This window comes from Schistocerca cancellata, chromosome 4 (genome assembly GCF_023864275.1).
Source record: "Schistocerca cancellata isolate TAMUIC-IGC-003103 chromosome 4, iqSchCanc2.1, whole genome shotgun sequence".
Taxonomy (NCBI): domain Eukaryota; kingdom Metazoa; phylum Arthropoda; class Insecta; order Orthoptera; family Acrididae; genus Schistocerca; species Schistocerca cancellata.
The window spans coordinates 245,676,114-245,690,606 of record NC_064629.1 but is presented as its reverse complement, the minus strand read 5'-3'; positions in this window follow the sequence as shown (position 1 = coordinate 245,690,606).

Sequence of the window (14,493 nt, the reverse complement as noted above, 5' to 3'; positions counted from 1 at the left end):
CTTGACGTCTTTCAGTGGTTTCGGCGATTCAACTCTTGATGCAAACGTTCCTATTACTCCATCACATTGCGTGAATACTATTAATGGACAGTCTTTAATTATGAATCGCCTGCACTCATCATAGTAAAATCCTTCAACGTCAGCTATGATCCTCACACCTTCAGGTAACATCGTGATCTGCCCTAGAGCTAGCAGAGTGTGTATTAATTTATACAACGCGTTACACTACACCAGTGAGCGGACAGTAGTTAACGAGACGATTATGCAGAAAGAGAGCATATGCCAAAGTCTGATCAGGTAAGTTTGCTGAAGATCCAAATTCAGTCCGTACGTCTACAGGCCCTGATTTAATTATCTCTTTCTGTTTTGAACAGTCAATCATGATTATTGGCGTTAGCTTCTTGAAACTCTGTGGGCTGAGGAGGCATCGTTCATTTTCAACACCTTCGTAGTAAGATGCTCGGAATTTCGCATACATGTCAAATGCCTGACTGTATACAATGCTGTCCCACTGTAGATGTAGATTCTCATATGGGTAGTATTCTGAATTAAAGTAGCCTCTGGCGTTAGTTAACTTGCAGTGGTCAAATTCAGTTGAGTCCTTTGATAAATTAGCACACCTTTGAGTTTGAAATGCGAATATGATGAATCGAGGTGCTTCCAACTGCACTGATGTTTTAATAGACCAAGTATGTCTGGACGCTGTAGGTAGGACTGGGTATTCAAAAAGATCCCATGATCGGAGAGTTAGTGGTAGGTAGGTGCCAGCATTCAGAACTTTTAAGAGCTTCAAGTGCTCCTCGTCGGCAATGGTGATGTGAGGCATTTTCCAAGATATGCTATTAATCATGATTTGAACATTCTCTGCAGCTGTTTGAGAGAATGAATTCACATCACTTGCACTCCTCACCAAAATAAGTTCTTGTTTAGCGTTGATAATTATTCGCTGCATATCCTCAAAATAACCGATAAGCATTTTTAGTGGCACGCACGTGGTAAATCGGCTTTGTCCACCCTCCCCATCCGTTGCATCTATGAACCACTCAGCATTTTCCAAACTGTTTGAATCAGAGGGTGAGGCTGAAACATACGTCTTAAGGGTTGATGTAATACCGACATTGCGTGTGCGGTCGATTTGAGTTCCATAGAGTTCATAATGTATCTCTAGATACAGGAAGGATACAGCATTTCGAGTGAGCTTCGAGAGCGCTACGGTAGCCCCGTCAGCTTTCTTAAATGTGTAGTTCAGATAGAGGAAGCTCTTGCTAGGCAGTGTTACCGTGTCCTGATGCTGGATAACAATCCTAATTTCGTCATTTTTGTTGAATGTGCTTGAAGCGTAGGGTTTGTGTGAGTGGTATTCATGACGAATAATTCGGTCATCATACTCTACTGACTGAGTTACGTTGAGCGACGTCATTCTGCGGTTTTAAACCTGCTGAAATGAGGAATTCGTAATTAATGCGTGTTATCACCTTGCCCTTCCACGTTGCACTGACGGGTTGTGAGCTTGGTGTGCTAGCTTTATACCTTATTCCAATCGCGCCTTAGTTGCAGGCGTACAATGATCTCTTCACCTCTAAAGTTAACAATCTGATTATTCTGGTCCACAGTACGCAGTTCAAGGTAGTCCAGTGTCTGCACAGTCACCGGGAGATATATAGCGTTTGTGGGGGCTTGAACTATTTTATACCTTGTGCCGACTATAGGAAAGAATCCGTAAATTGAGTGAATCAATTTATCGTTCAGGTATGAGTATGTGGCAATATTACACTCAACGTTGATTGTACCTACTAGGAGTATATCTACAGCATGATCTGATGCGTAAAATTTACTGGCGTCCTTCACCAAAACACGATCCTTCGCAACACCTAGCAGTGAAACAACTGAATGTCTCTGTGTAAAGTCGATCGTAGCACTCTCTGTCCGTATTTCAGATTTTAAGGGTATTAATGTTTGCCCATAGTTCAATACCTTTTCCTGACTGTTTTAAGAGTTCGTTTAAATCATCAATATCGTAGGCACCAGGTTGTATTTGTAGAATCTCCTTCTGGCCGTCAATTACAAGATGTAGTTTATTGTTGGTCTGTGTGATATTTGGAATGCTGTTATACGTCTCTAGAGCAATTAGTGCAATACTCCAGTCCCCTGCACTTAAATCAATCGGCGGAAAGCAATATGCGCGTAATACTGATCCTCGCTCTTTTATAGTCAGAATGTACGACATTGATGCGTAACGCAAAGATGACCACACAGGTACGTGTTAAAGTCCTGATATCGCCGGAAATTGTAGAAGGCGCGTCTTTTGCTGGTGAAGTAGCGTTGTAATTCTTCAGGCGGCTGTAAATCGCCGAATGAATCGGAATCTGAACTGTATTTTCACTTTTCTTAACATACGCCACCCAGTGGGTCCCTGGACCCCCAGCAGCATCTAAGTTTACAATTCCACACTCATTATTCCTCCACATGATCATCGGTAATGTATCGCGCATAAAGACCCCTCCGAACGCGCGAATGAGAAGTTTTTCTTTAACAATTTTATCTACATCTTTATTCGTGAGCGCTCGGTCAGGTAGGATAAATAACGGACTTTTTTTTTATTCATTAAAAGACCTAGTCTTTTCCTGTATGGCTTCAAGTAGAGACCTTTTCCGATAGCCGCTGACTCCATAGTGCGATTATGTCTTTTGGCTTCCTCTAGTTGGGCTTGTGCATTCTGGGCGTTTTTGACCGTTTTGGCGACAGCTGCAGCCCCGCCTGTAAGCGACCCTACAGCGGACAAGGCTGCAAGGGCTGGAACGAGGAACGGGATAATTCCACCTGAAGTCTTTGGTAGTGGTAGGACCCTAGGTGGTTTAATTGATGTGTTGTTCTTCTTCTTGTTCCCACCGTTCAACACACGTTTTGCCGCACACATCGAACTGAGAATACAGTTTATCAAACAACCAGGTTTGTTCTTCGCACGCAAAGCTGTTCGAGCTGCATTCATAATTCGTTTGAAATTCATCACCCCCAAGCCCAACTTAATTTTTCCACGCACTGTTTTATCAACTACGTATGCGGCAACGCGTTGACCTATTCCTAGAGCTTTTCTTCCCATTATTTGCTTGGCTGTATCTGCTAATATTCGGTCAGCGACGTGACGTGCTGGGAGATCCTTATATACAGCGTATGCGAGGTCGTGCTCAAGGCAGGCTTCGTCTACTAGGTTAATAGCTGTATCACTGCGTGCCAGGTGTTTCTGAAGCTTTGTTCCAGGACCATAGAAGTTATATCCGGGAATGTTCAATTCAACAGGCAATTTGTCGAGTATACCACCTCTACCTCTTATTATGGCGTCCCTCCTGTGATGCATGGTGCGCTACTTAAGAGATAGAGGTCTACGCACCCTGTTATATACTAACTCGTCAGCGTCAATGAAACTGTTTTCTGATTATGGAAATCCTAACCATTTAACTAGCGCTCTATTCCCGCGACGTCTTATCACGCGTTCGATGAGAAATACATCTGGTTCAGAGCTCTTCTGCAATTCCTCCGTGTAAAAGCATCCTGCAATTTCTTCACCCTTGCCATCCTTTAAGATATATGTCCTAGGGTTCGTTCTCTGCACTTTGGATACTGTGAATATCTCCGCCGACCAGTTTGGTAAGTACGATTTCTCGAACGCTGTCTCATGTTTTGAAATACGAACTAAGTCGACATTGAACATCTGTTTGCGCAGGTCCAGCATTTTAATGTGGAAATATACTGTGTCCATTAGTGAATTATCGCGAACATCGATTGGTCTCATTTTTATTGTACTATGTTTGGTTCGATTATACCGTGCAGTTATCTGTGGGAGGATATCTAGCCACTTGTACGAACCGCTAAGGTTACAATGCATCCACATTTGAGCTTTGACTGATTGTAACCTCCCACTCACTTATCGATCTTAATGACAGTGAAAAATTAAACCGCGTGCACCTAATGGAAATTTTGGAAAAGCAATCGTCACCGAAGTTAATTAGTCGGTAAGAGGGAGGAAAGGGTTATATCTAAATGAAAGGAAAAATGCAAATGAAATAGGTGGAAATTAATTTTGAGAAAAGGGTAAAATTAATAAAGAAAGTAACACTTAATTGGCGTTAACTAGACATTTGAGATTTGGGGAAAACTACGGTCGCCAGTCCTATGGACAACTACTATAATAACTGAAAACGAAAGATTAATGCACATATAATTAGCACTAAAAGCGTGGCAACTGAAGGTTGACACGTCTTGTGTGAAAACTGAATGTTTGTCAGAAGTAATAAATGTCACTACACTCTGACTTAATTTTGGAAAAGAATTAATAAAACTGGAAAATTGAAAGTTCATTTAGTGACTGAAATTAATAGTGAACTTTGTTTCTGAAGCACTACGAAATTCAATAAAATAAGGTTAGTCTTGGGCTACCTCAACAATCATTTCTAAAGCTACTTGAATCTATGCAAATTTAGAAATAAGAGATTTAAGTTTGAACTTGAACTAAACGATTCTGAACAATTAACAATAGTAAAATTTAGTATGTACCAAGCAGAGCTGCAGTCACAGGTAAGCTAAAATATGTTAACAAAACTCGCACTCTTAATTTGTGCTTGTGTAATCTAAATATTGTAGCCAGCTATGAACACTTTAACTGAACTTTGAAATTAAAGCAGTGAAATGGAATGATTTTACTTTCATGCTCGCGTTTGAATTTCAACGAAACTCGTGTTCATTCCGGAAAAGGAAGGGACCCTGCTTGGTAATGCAATTGGGACAATGAGTAACCAAGGTTCATGCTACGTTGCTGCAATTTTGTGAGGCAAATTGAACAGTTTGAAAAGCTGAGATCTGCCATACAGTTCTAAAACTTAACGTGCTTCCAGTCTTCCTTGTTGGTTGGTTGAAGGTTTGAAGTCGTCGATCGAGGACGTGGCGACAGTCACTCATTGGCGGCCGTCATTGTTGCAGAAGCTGGATGTTGGCGCGCCTTCTTCTCGGCATGGTCACCAGGCGAAACGGGCTCTTGATGTGCACCAGCTAATACTTCCCGTCCGCGACACTGTGACAGAAACTGTCATAGCAAGTCGAGCGCAATTACATGCTGCCAAACCCCAAAAGCACGGCAACTCGCGGGAGCGTCACACAACACACCTGCTCCACCGCTCTCTGCCCGCGCTCCATGCGTCAGAGTTAACACTACCAAAGATCCTACACAACCTATCGATGTAATCGTTCGATAGCATAGTTTTCCCTAGGGAAGACCCAGCGTAAAAATACAAATATTATTTACAAAACAAACCAATTATACATCGACATAAATGCATATATATATATATATATATATATATATATAATTTATAAAAACATTTATAATACAATAGATGAAAATAGGAGGATATGCATTTCCGACGTTATATGTTCTGTTCAACCGCTTGACAATACTAGCTTTAAGGTGAGTAAATGCGGAGTAGTGGTGTGTGCCATACCGCTCCATCACAGTTTTGAAATATTCATTGTAAAACTCTCCACTGTGATCGGTTTGAAGATTGGCTGGGCATCGATTCGTTCCTGTCTGCAGCAAACGCTCAAACACCACAGCAACATCTCTACCGGTTTTCGTTTTCACAGGTAATGCCCATGCGAATTTAGAGTATGTATCAATAACCATTAAAATGTATTTGAATCCATTATTATGAGGTGAATATCGATTCATATCTACAACATCAGCTTGCCACAAGTCATCCAGTCCTTTAATCATGACATGCCTATGAGAGTATATTTTGCATGCTGGCCTGTGTAGTTCTCGAACCACGGTCTCCATACTTATTCGATGAAACCTCTCTCTCGAAGCTCGGAGATTATAGATACAACCTCATTCGAATGAGCTGTATTGCCCGCAACAGCCGAAGCCATCAACAGTCGAAGTCTGTCTATTAGTTCATCTGGGTCATCGTAACATATATACTGCGGGACTTGATTGCTCACTCCTTTATGCTGAAAGTCTACATCCTCACCGACGCTTTTAACTTGCTTATTGACTAAAGGTTGTATAATGGTCGTGTATTTAGAGTTTTCAGTCTCTTTCAGTGTTCCGTCAGGATTTTTATACAGATCAGTCAAGTTAAGTATTTCCCGATAGACTTTGCGATCATCAGCAGAGTATTTTAAGTTTTTTGATGGCCTTAGGAAGATTAGATTCATTAATCCAAGTATTCTTTTAAATTCTGTATCCACTATGCGTATTGTGTTGTCGGATACTTATAGTTTGAGAGCCTAGCATGTGCGGTCATGTCCTGCTGACAACAAATGTTCTATCTATCTTAACGGTCGGATACAGCGATTGGATCATTATTATGCAAAGCTATCTTGGTGATAGATTCGGTAACAGGTTTAAAAGTTTCGTTTAGTGTTTCCTCACAATCTATATGTCCCAACTTAAGCAAACGTAATTTCTCTTGAACTGCTTTGCGCCCCTGAATGACTTGATGCTTTGTCGACATCTCGAAGGATACTAATCAGGGCTTTGAATATCACGTGGCTTTATATATGCTTTGTTGTACTTCGTCTTCTCCTTTTTTCCTACACCACCTTCTTCAATAACAATGGCCTCGGCTTCTGTCTTGCTCTCAATTGCACTAATTCTGTTCTCTATCCGGTTTTGGTTAATGGCAAGAAGTTTCTGGGTGTTCTTTAATTCCCTTGCAACTTTAACTAGCCTGGACTCAAGATTTTTAAATTTGATGTCGGTGTACATGCGGGCATTCTGTCTTTGCACACCTAATCTCTCAGACTGAGCTTCCGCCATGAGTGCGAATTTGTTCACGGTGAAGTGTTAACTGACGGGATAAGCCATTTTCGTACGTTTATATATGGAGAAAGTCTTGGAAGTTCCTGCTATACCTACCGTCATTCAGTTTACGAGTTTTATCAATAACGAGAAAGCCGTATTGTGAGAGGTCCCAGCAATCAGCACATATCTTTACAGATTCATTGTATGACATGTCAGTCCCTACGTGAGCATGGTAAATGTGCTTTAAATTGAGGCTGTCTTGTTTGAATGCTCTAATGAGATTTACGTTGTCCCTCACCAACTGTTTTGGGATCCTGGAATACGTCTGGCTCAGATAAAATACATTAACACCCCTATGACGGCCGAATCAGAAATATTTACGGATTTGGTCCTGCTTTTCAACAGCGACATCGTCGGATATGAAGAAAGTGTTAGACTTTACGTCTTCAGGTGGGGGGATGTCGTCGTTTTTACTGAATGCTCTGTGTGTTACACCATCTACTCCACCTAATATTTGAAGCGGACTCCATCTATGTGCATTAGCAGAGCAATGAGGAGATTTGTCTTACCACAGTTGGAAGGACCTACAATTATAGCTCGTATGCTGTCAGGCCGGAGTGCTCCATTCTTACTGGTCTTCTGGTCTTGGTCATCATCACAGGACCAGTCACCTACAACAAAGTCCTTGCAGCGAGGGTGTTTCACACAACCTGCCATGATACCTACTAAAAGTCATATTCATTAAGGTAGGTGACATTTTGTCTTGACAAATAAAACAAATTTAAGATTATAAATATATTATTTATAAAGATATTTACAAATATGATAATCATGAGAAGAAATCAATTTATACTTTTTTAAAGGGTGCAGTAGAAGTACAGTATTTGGAAAATAGCTGTTTCTTGTACGCTTTAAATTCTGCACGTATAGGGTGTAATGTTACAGGTGCATTGCAATAGTCCGGTATTCCATGAGTAAATTTGACTTCAACATTTCTAATACATATTCGAGGAATAGCACAAGACTTGGGCACTGCAGTTATACAAGCACTAAAACAATGTTCTATATCATCTGTGTGGATGCTGCATGTGTAAAGCCAGTTAATGATATCACTGTAAACTGCTTGAACATATGGACACCATCTATTTAGTCTGTCTATCGCCCTAGTTACAGCCATGTGTAAATTGAACAAGTTATCAACAGTCGAGTGCTGCATGGAAATATTATAACTGTCAGCACCTTTAATTCCTAGTGTAGCATCATGGTACATTGATAGAATACTCACAGTTAGACTGCCACAGTACATGTCCTGGTAGGACTGGGAGGGATAATAGTCGGTAGTCATATTATTCTTGATCTGTGTTTTTACATGACAGAGTTCATCCCACTCGTAGTCAGAAAACTTCACTTTACTATTTTTGAGCACATTTTCGAGCACTAACACAGTTGACAGGCTACCGTATTGTGAAACTTCAAGTCCTACACGAATACGTTTTTAACCATTAACATATAGGTTGAGACGAATAGTGAAGGTTGAGGTGCACTGGCCACAGGTATCTTCTCATCGACAACATCCACACATGCGTGGTTAGCCTGCTGTTCTTGAATTGATTGGGCAGGTCTCTTGGGCAATGATTGATGGATGGAGCGTAAGAAGGAGACCAGTGCTGTGAAGCCCCATCAAGCGCAGCCTCCAGCACTAACATTAACACCTAGCTATCCTGCTCCAGCATTGTGAGATGCCGCACTACAGGGTCCTGTGTGGACGAGTCTGAGGTATTCACGTGTGGACCGGGACAGGTTGGAACCTGCTGATGCTGACGTCACTGGTGCAGCTACACGATAGGACAGTTTTGGAACCCGCTGATGCCGACGTGATGGGTGAAGCTGCTGCAGGACAAAGAGCAAAATTGATAAGAATAATTGATAATAATAATAATAATAATTTTCGGAATTACTTTTCTGCTGCTTCCTCCTCCTCCTACTCTGCTGCTGCTGCTGCTGTGGTGACTGACGCTTCATCTTGACTGACCGACTGACTGGAACAGAGATCAAGGAGCTGCTGAGTGCCCCTTATATAGAAGCCAACTACGTCATCATGATGCTGTGCTCCTATTGGCAGAATGACGTGGCCATCTGACCTATCGAGGTGCCCTCTAGTGGCGAACTCGTGAACTAGATCAGTTCTTCAGTCTGCTGGATTGGAGGCAGTCTTGTCTTGTGGTCCGGAAGCTTATATGTAGGTTTAGAAAAGGCAGACAGTTCCAGCAGTAGCAGATGGTTCCATGAGATGGGTAATGCATTTTTAAAGCATCTCACGGCAAAGAATTTATTTACAGGACTGTATTCTTGTTCCTGTTCATATGTTCGAGCATTAATGCAGGTTTCCAGTCCACATGTGGAAGGCTGTGGAGGCAGTCCTCCACTGTATGCTTGCAAACTACACAGCTGTTAAACTCATCGCGGTCAGACACCAATAACTCATCGATGGAGAACATTTGGTATGACTAGGAGGATGGTCTTCAATGATATATATTGCTTATACAGATATGTTTAAGACAAAGCTAGTTGGCATCGACTGGTCGTCTCTTCCGTTTTGGGAGAGTGAATGCTTGATGATAAATATGCCAGCAGTTTGCGCATGCGCATGAGCATCTGCTGCTTACAAGATGAATCCTGGTTCCATCCGTCAGCATTACCGAAATCTGCTGAACAGAATTCTTGTGCTTATTCCCACAACACTCATCCATTATCATACTCTTCCATACGTCATGTAGCGAACTGTGGCTACAGTATCCTCCGAATGTCTACATGTAATGCAGCTATTGAAAGCTGCTCTATCCCCGACATTCATGTCCATGATCAAACACATGGCGATGGTTTCACAATGACAGCTCAGCAAAGACTGATTGTAGGGCTCTTCTAAATGCAGCAGGCTTTGTTCCAGCCATCTTGAATGACGTCATGGTAGCACTCGCTGGTGGTGGAGATATGAACAAAGCAACTGCAGACACACGTTCATGACATAAATAACAATAAATGATAGTAAATAACAATGAATGATAGTAAATTATAATAAAGACAAGTACGGTTTTGCATGTGTTATCCTGTTGGAATTTTAATTTCGCGCCTATTTTTTCAGGAGGCTTAGGTTAGGTAGCCCAATTGACTTATTTTCCCGCCAAAATTCAAAATTCCCGCAATTTTTTCTCAAAGGTTAGGTTAGTGGACATAGCACAATCGGCCATCTTGGATGACGTCATGCGCTGTTGCCAAGTCTACATGCCGCCATCTTGGATGACGTCATCGCCGCCATCTTAAATAAATTTGGCAACAATTCAGAGTGCACTGACACATACTTAGTCCTACTATTAGCGTCAAGGGTAACCACAGCCATGGTCTCTGAGCTGATAGTACATGCTGCTGCTAACGTCATCTAACTGTTGCAACCATCAATTATGCAAAAGAAAACTTGTACGAATAATGTCTAGTACCATACAGTTCACCTATACCCAAAGACAATAATGCTCTGCTATCAAAATGAAACAGTGCTACTGTGTGGAGTTGCCTGGGAGGGGAAGGACTAGACCAAAGTAAGGGTTGAACGTCATTCATGACTAAAAATATTTATTGAACAAAGTATGCTTAAAAGATAAATCAAACCAGTTAAGGAAAATTTACTTGTAAGCTTTCAGCAGGTAATTAAAAACACGTTAAGAACAACAAAAAGCCTCAAAACTGATAAAATTTCATAAATGTGCACATCCCTGAACATGTGCTACAGAGTTTACTTTGGATGCAAGTAAGACTTTAATACACTGTCATTCTGTCCCACATTGTATTGTTGAAAACACAGGAAACCTAAAATGCTGTATATGGTTATGAAAATCTCTATGTTCAAAGACAAAAAATGAGCTTTTCACTTAACAATCACAGTTATGGAATTACATACATTCAGCAACCCACATTACACAGACAAAGAAATCTGTTGTATGTCCTTGAGGATTATAATCATTTATCACTAAGTTTCAGTTCCTATAACGAGATACCATGTAATTATTAGGGCACATAACTTTTGTTTGTACAAACTCTTGTCACAAAAGAACGAAGCAAAAATTTAATACAGTATCTATACTTCGAAACAACAGCTACAAGAAGAAAAATTTGTGCCACAAACAATTTAGCAACTCATCTTATCGTATTTTCTGATAGGCTGTTTACTGAATTACAATTGTTTGGTATCACTGAATGTTCCACAACACTACTGAACAAAGAAATGAAAACTTAGTAAAATAATGAACTTAAAATTTACATTGTTCCACAAAAAGACACACATATACATTTCAAAAAAATACATACTTTAAAAAAACCAAGGCAATTACAGTGTTGCGTAAAGGAATTTTTTGGCCCACAGGAGTACTGTTGATCAAGAGGCAGCGCAACCAGCAACTTCAGAAACCAACCAGATGTACACAGGTAGTTACCCAGGGTAAATCAGATAGGGACACCTCCCGCCCCGAGACAATTCTTCACATGGCGCTGGTAACAGCTAGTATTACCTGGCAAGTAAAAGTTCAACAAATAATCAGATCATAAATGATCTGAAACCCCTTAATCATGGAACTGAACACAATGTGGCTAACCAAAATCTCAACAAGGAGTAAGAAGAATGGCCTACCAAATGCAGTTCTGCATTTCAGGGGCGGCCACGCGGGGCGGCAGATCAAGATTTAAATGGATATATATGGTTGGCAAACGACAGTACCTTAAAATGGATGCATATGGTTGGCAAACGACAGTACCTTAAACATCAAAAATTTGCCATGAATCCTTTTCTCTGAGAACTAACAAGGTAATTTAAATGAAAGACTACAAAGGCAACAACACAGTACGTCTTAACGACAGAAAATCACAAATTTACACTGGTAAAACAAGCAGTTGGTAGAAACATGTGCAGGCCTCTTCACTCCCACTCAACATACCCATAACCGGGGCTTAAGCAAGCAGGAAGATTGAGCTAGTATTATTATAGTTCTAATAGCAGTGATGGTGGGTATGGCACATATGCAGACAGCGGTGCACTGTGAAAGTCAATAGGAAGGAACATTTTGAGAATATCATGCTGTCCCTAAATTCAGTCAACAGACTTAGGTATCACACCATAATTCTAAGACAGCAAATTTCCCACTTAACCAAGTGGCCGCAACCACAGACTTTCGCAAGAGGAATAGTCTCTGCCACCTGCTGTCCTCCGGAGCCCCCAGGATGAAAACATTTCCGGACAAGTGAAGAGCCCTTCCTGCTCTGCTGCTTACCATCAAATAAATCACTCCTCACACTCGCTACATTTGCAGAATGGTTCAAATGGCTCTAAGCACTATGGGACTTAATATCTGAGGTCATCAGTCCGCTAACCTTAAAACTACTTAAACCTAACTAACCTAAGGACATCACACACTTCTATGCCCGAGGCATGATTCGAACCTGCGACCATAGCAGCAGCATAGTCACTTCGTTTGCATGTGACCCATCTTTCAATAGACGAAACCCGAACTTCGGAAACCACGTTTTGCTGTCGTTTTACATGTTAAGGTCCGTTGCGGATTTGCCAGGCCAGTCAAATATGACCTCTGAAAACAGCTGATCCAGTTTCTGATTCAGTCAACACAATACTTATTTCTCTCCACTTAAATATTACAGCAAGACAGCTTCGTGCTCACGCTAACATTTGTGCTTCCCCTTCACTGCACAGTAAGTCCATATTAACCGAATATTCTGAAAACAAGACGTAAGTGGACAACCCAAGCACGTTTCAAAACCGGTTGCGTTTACATGGGAGCGAAAATCGACTGCAAAATTGGAAAACCGGCAACTAGAAGCAGATTTCCAGAATCTATTTTGAAGTGTTTCCATGACAGTATTGGTGCTAGGCTGGTTCTGTTACAAAATACCGTTATCCAAGATGGCTGCCGTGACAACATTCAAGATAGCGGATGGCGCGAATTTCAAATTCCAACATGATAATGCATCACACCAAGAAAAATGTCGGGAAAAAAGGACATGTCTCTATTATTTAACCAATTTCAAGCAGATGTGTTCGCCAGTGAGTCTGGACTGCAACTGGCTTAGTTCATATCCATGCCATCAGAGGTCGCCACCATGACGCTGCGCAAGAGAGAAAGCTGGCGACCTTGAGTCGTCTACTGACGTCACAGGCCCGTGAGCAGCCGAGTGCTCCCCCCATACACGCTGTAGACATAGTATTTCGCAAATATTCTAACACTCACATCCCGCATCTAATGTATAAATTACCCAAGTACTTAATTTCATTTCAATTTTAATGTACCACTTTGATGTTCAGGGAACAAATGACAAGTTTCACTTTTTCCCACTAGGGGTGCTGTGGTCCTTCATGACATACCACCCACCACCACTAGAATGCTGCTCTCCTATTCGCTACTGCGTTAGTCACTTCACTGTACGTCATAAAACCTACATAAACCAGACCACAACCCAACTCGCCCTCACTCTGCTCCTACACTTGGCCCAGTGCATTTATCGACATTAGCAAACTTTCGATATGAAGCGATCAGGATCCACCAGCAGCACCGACAGTGCCAGTGAAAGCAGCAAATGATCCCACTTCGAGGAAGTCCCATTACCTGGTAAGTACATTTTCAGTGTTCCGATATCTGTACTCTTTAACTCTGTGTATGAGTGCTACATCCGTTTATGATCGCTCTCTATAAAGATTGTTGCATATTTTAACGGATTGTGAGTGTTCTGTGTTATGTCCGTAGTCCAGTGCTCTCTATAAAGATTGAGCTTACTAGCGTTGTGTGTCTCTATGTTCTGTGTTGTATCTGTTTTGGACTGCATTCTATACAGAATGCGGCGTCATTTAACAGATTCTATGTTTGTCGTACATGTTATATCTGGTTTGGACCGCAACCTATACACAATGCAGTGTCATTTAACAAATTCTATGTTTGTGGTACGTGTTGTATCTGTTTTGGACCGCAATCTATACACAATGCTGTGTTATTTAACAGATTCTATGTTTGTGTGTCTATGTGTTATATCTGTTCTGGACCGCAATCTATACAGAATGCTGTGTCATTTAACAGATTCTTTGTTTGTTAGTTTCTATCTTATATCTGTATTGTAGCCAATTCTACTCAGATTGATGTGTCATTTAACAGATTTTGTCTTACGTGTTATATTTGTTTTGTAGTGCTCTCTATAAATGTTTCATTTTTTGCCCATATGTTCTGGTCTGCTGATTTCTGTATCATTTAAGTCACTGCACATTTTCCTTTCCATACTCGATATTATACTCAGTCTTTTCCATCTTTCTAGATTTCATCCCTCAAATGCTTGCCGCTCTAGACCAGCAGCTCGAGATGGAGAGGGCACAGTTGGGGTTGGGTTGGGTTGTTTGGGGGAAGAGACCAAACTGCGAGGTCATCGGTCTCATCGGATTAGGGAAGGAGGCGGAAGGAAGCCAGCCGTGCCCTTTCAAAGGAACCATCCTGGCATTTGCCTGGAGCGATTTAGGGAAATCACGGAAAACCAAAATCAGGATGGCCGGACACGGGATTGAACCGTCGTCCTCCCGAATGCGAGTCCAGTGTGCTAACCACTGCGCTACCTCGCTCGGTGAGTGCGCACAAATGCTTTTCGAATGTTAGTACATT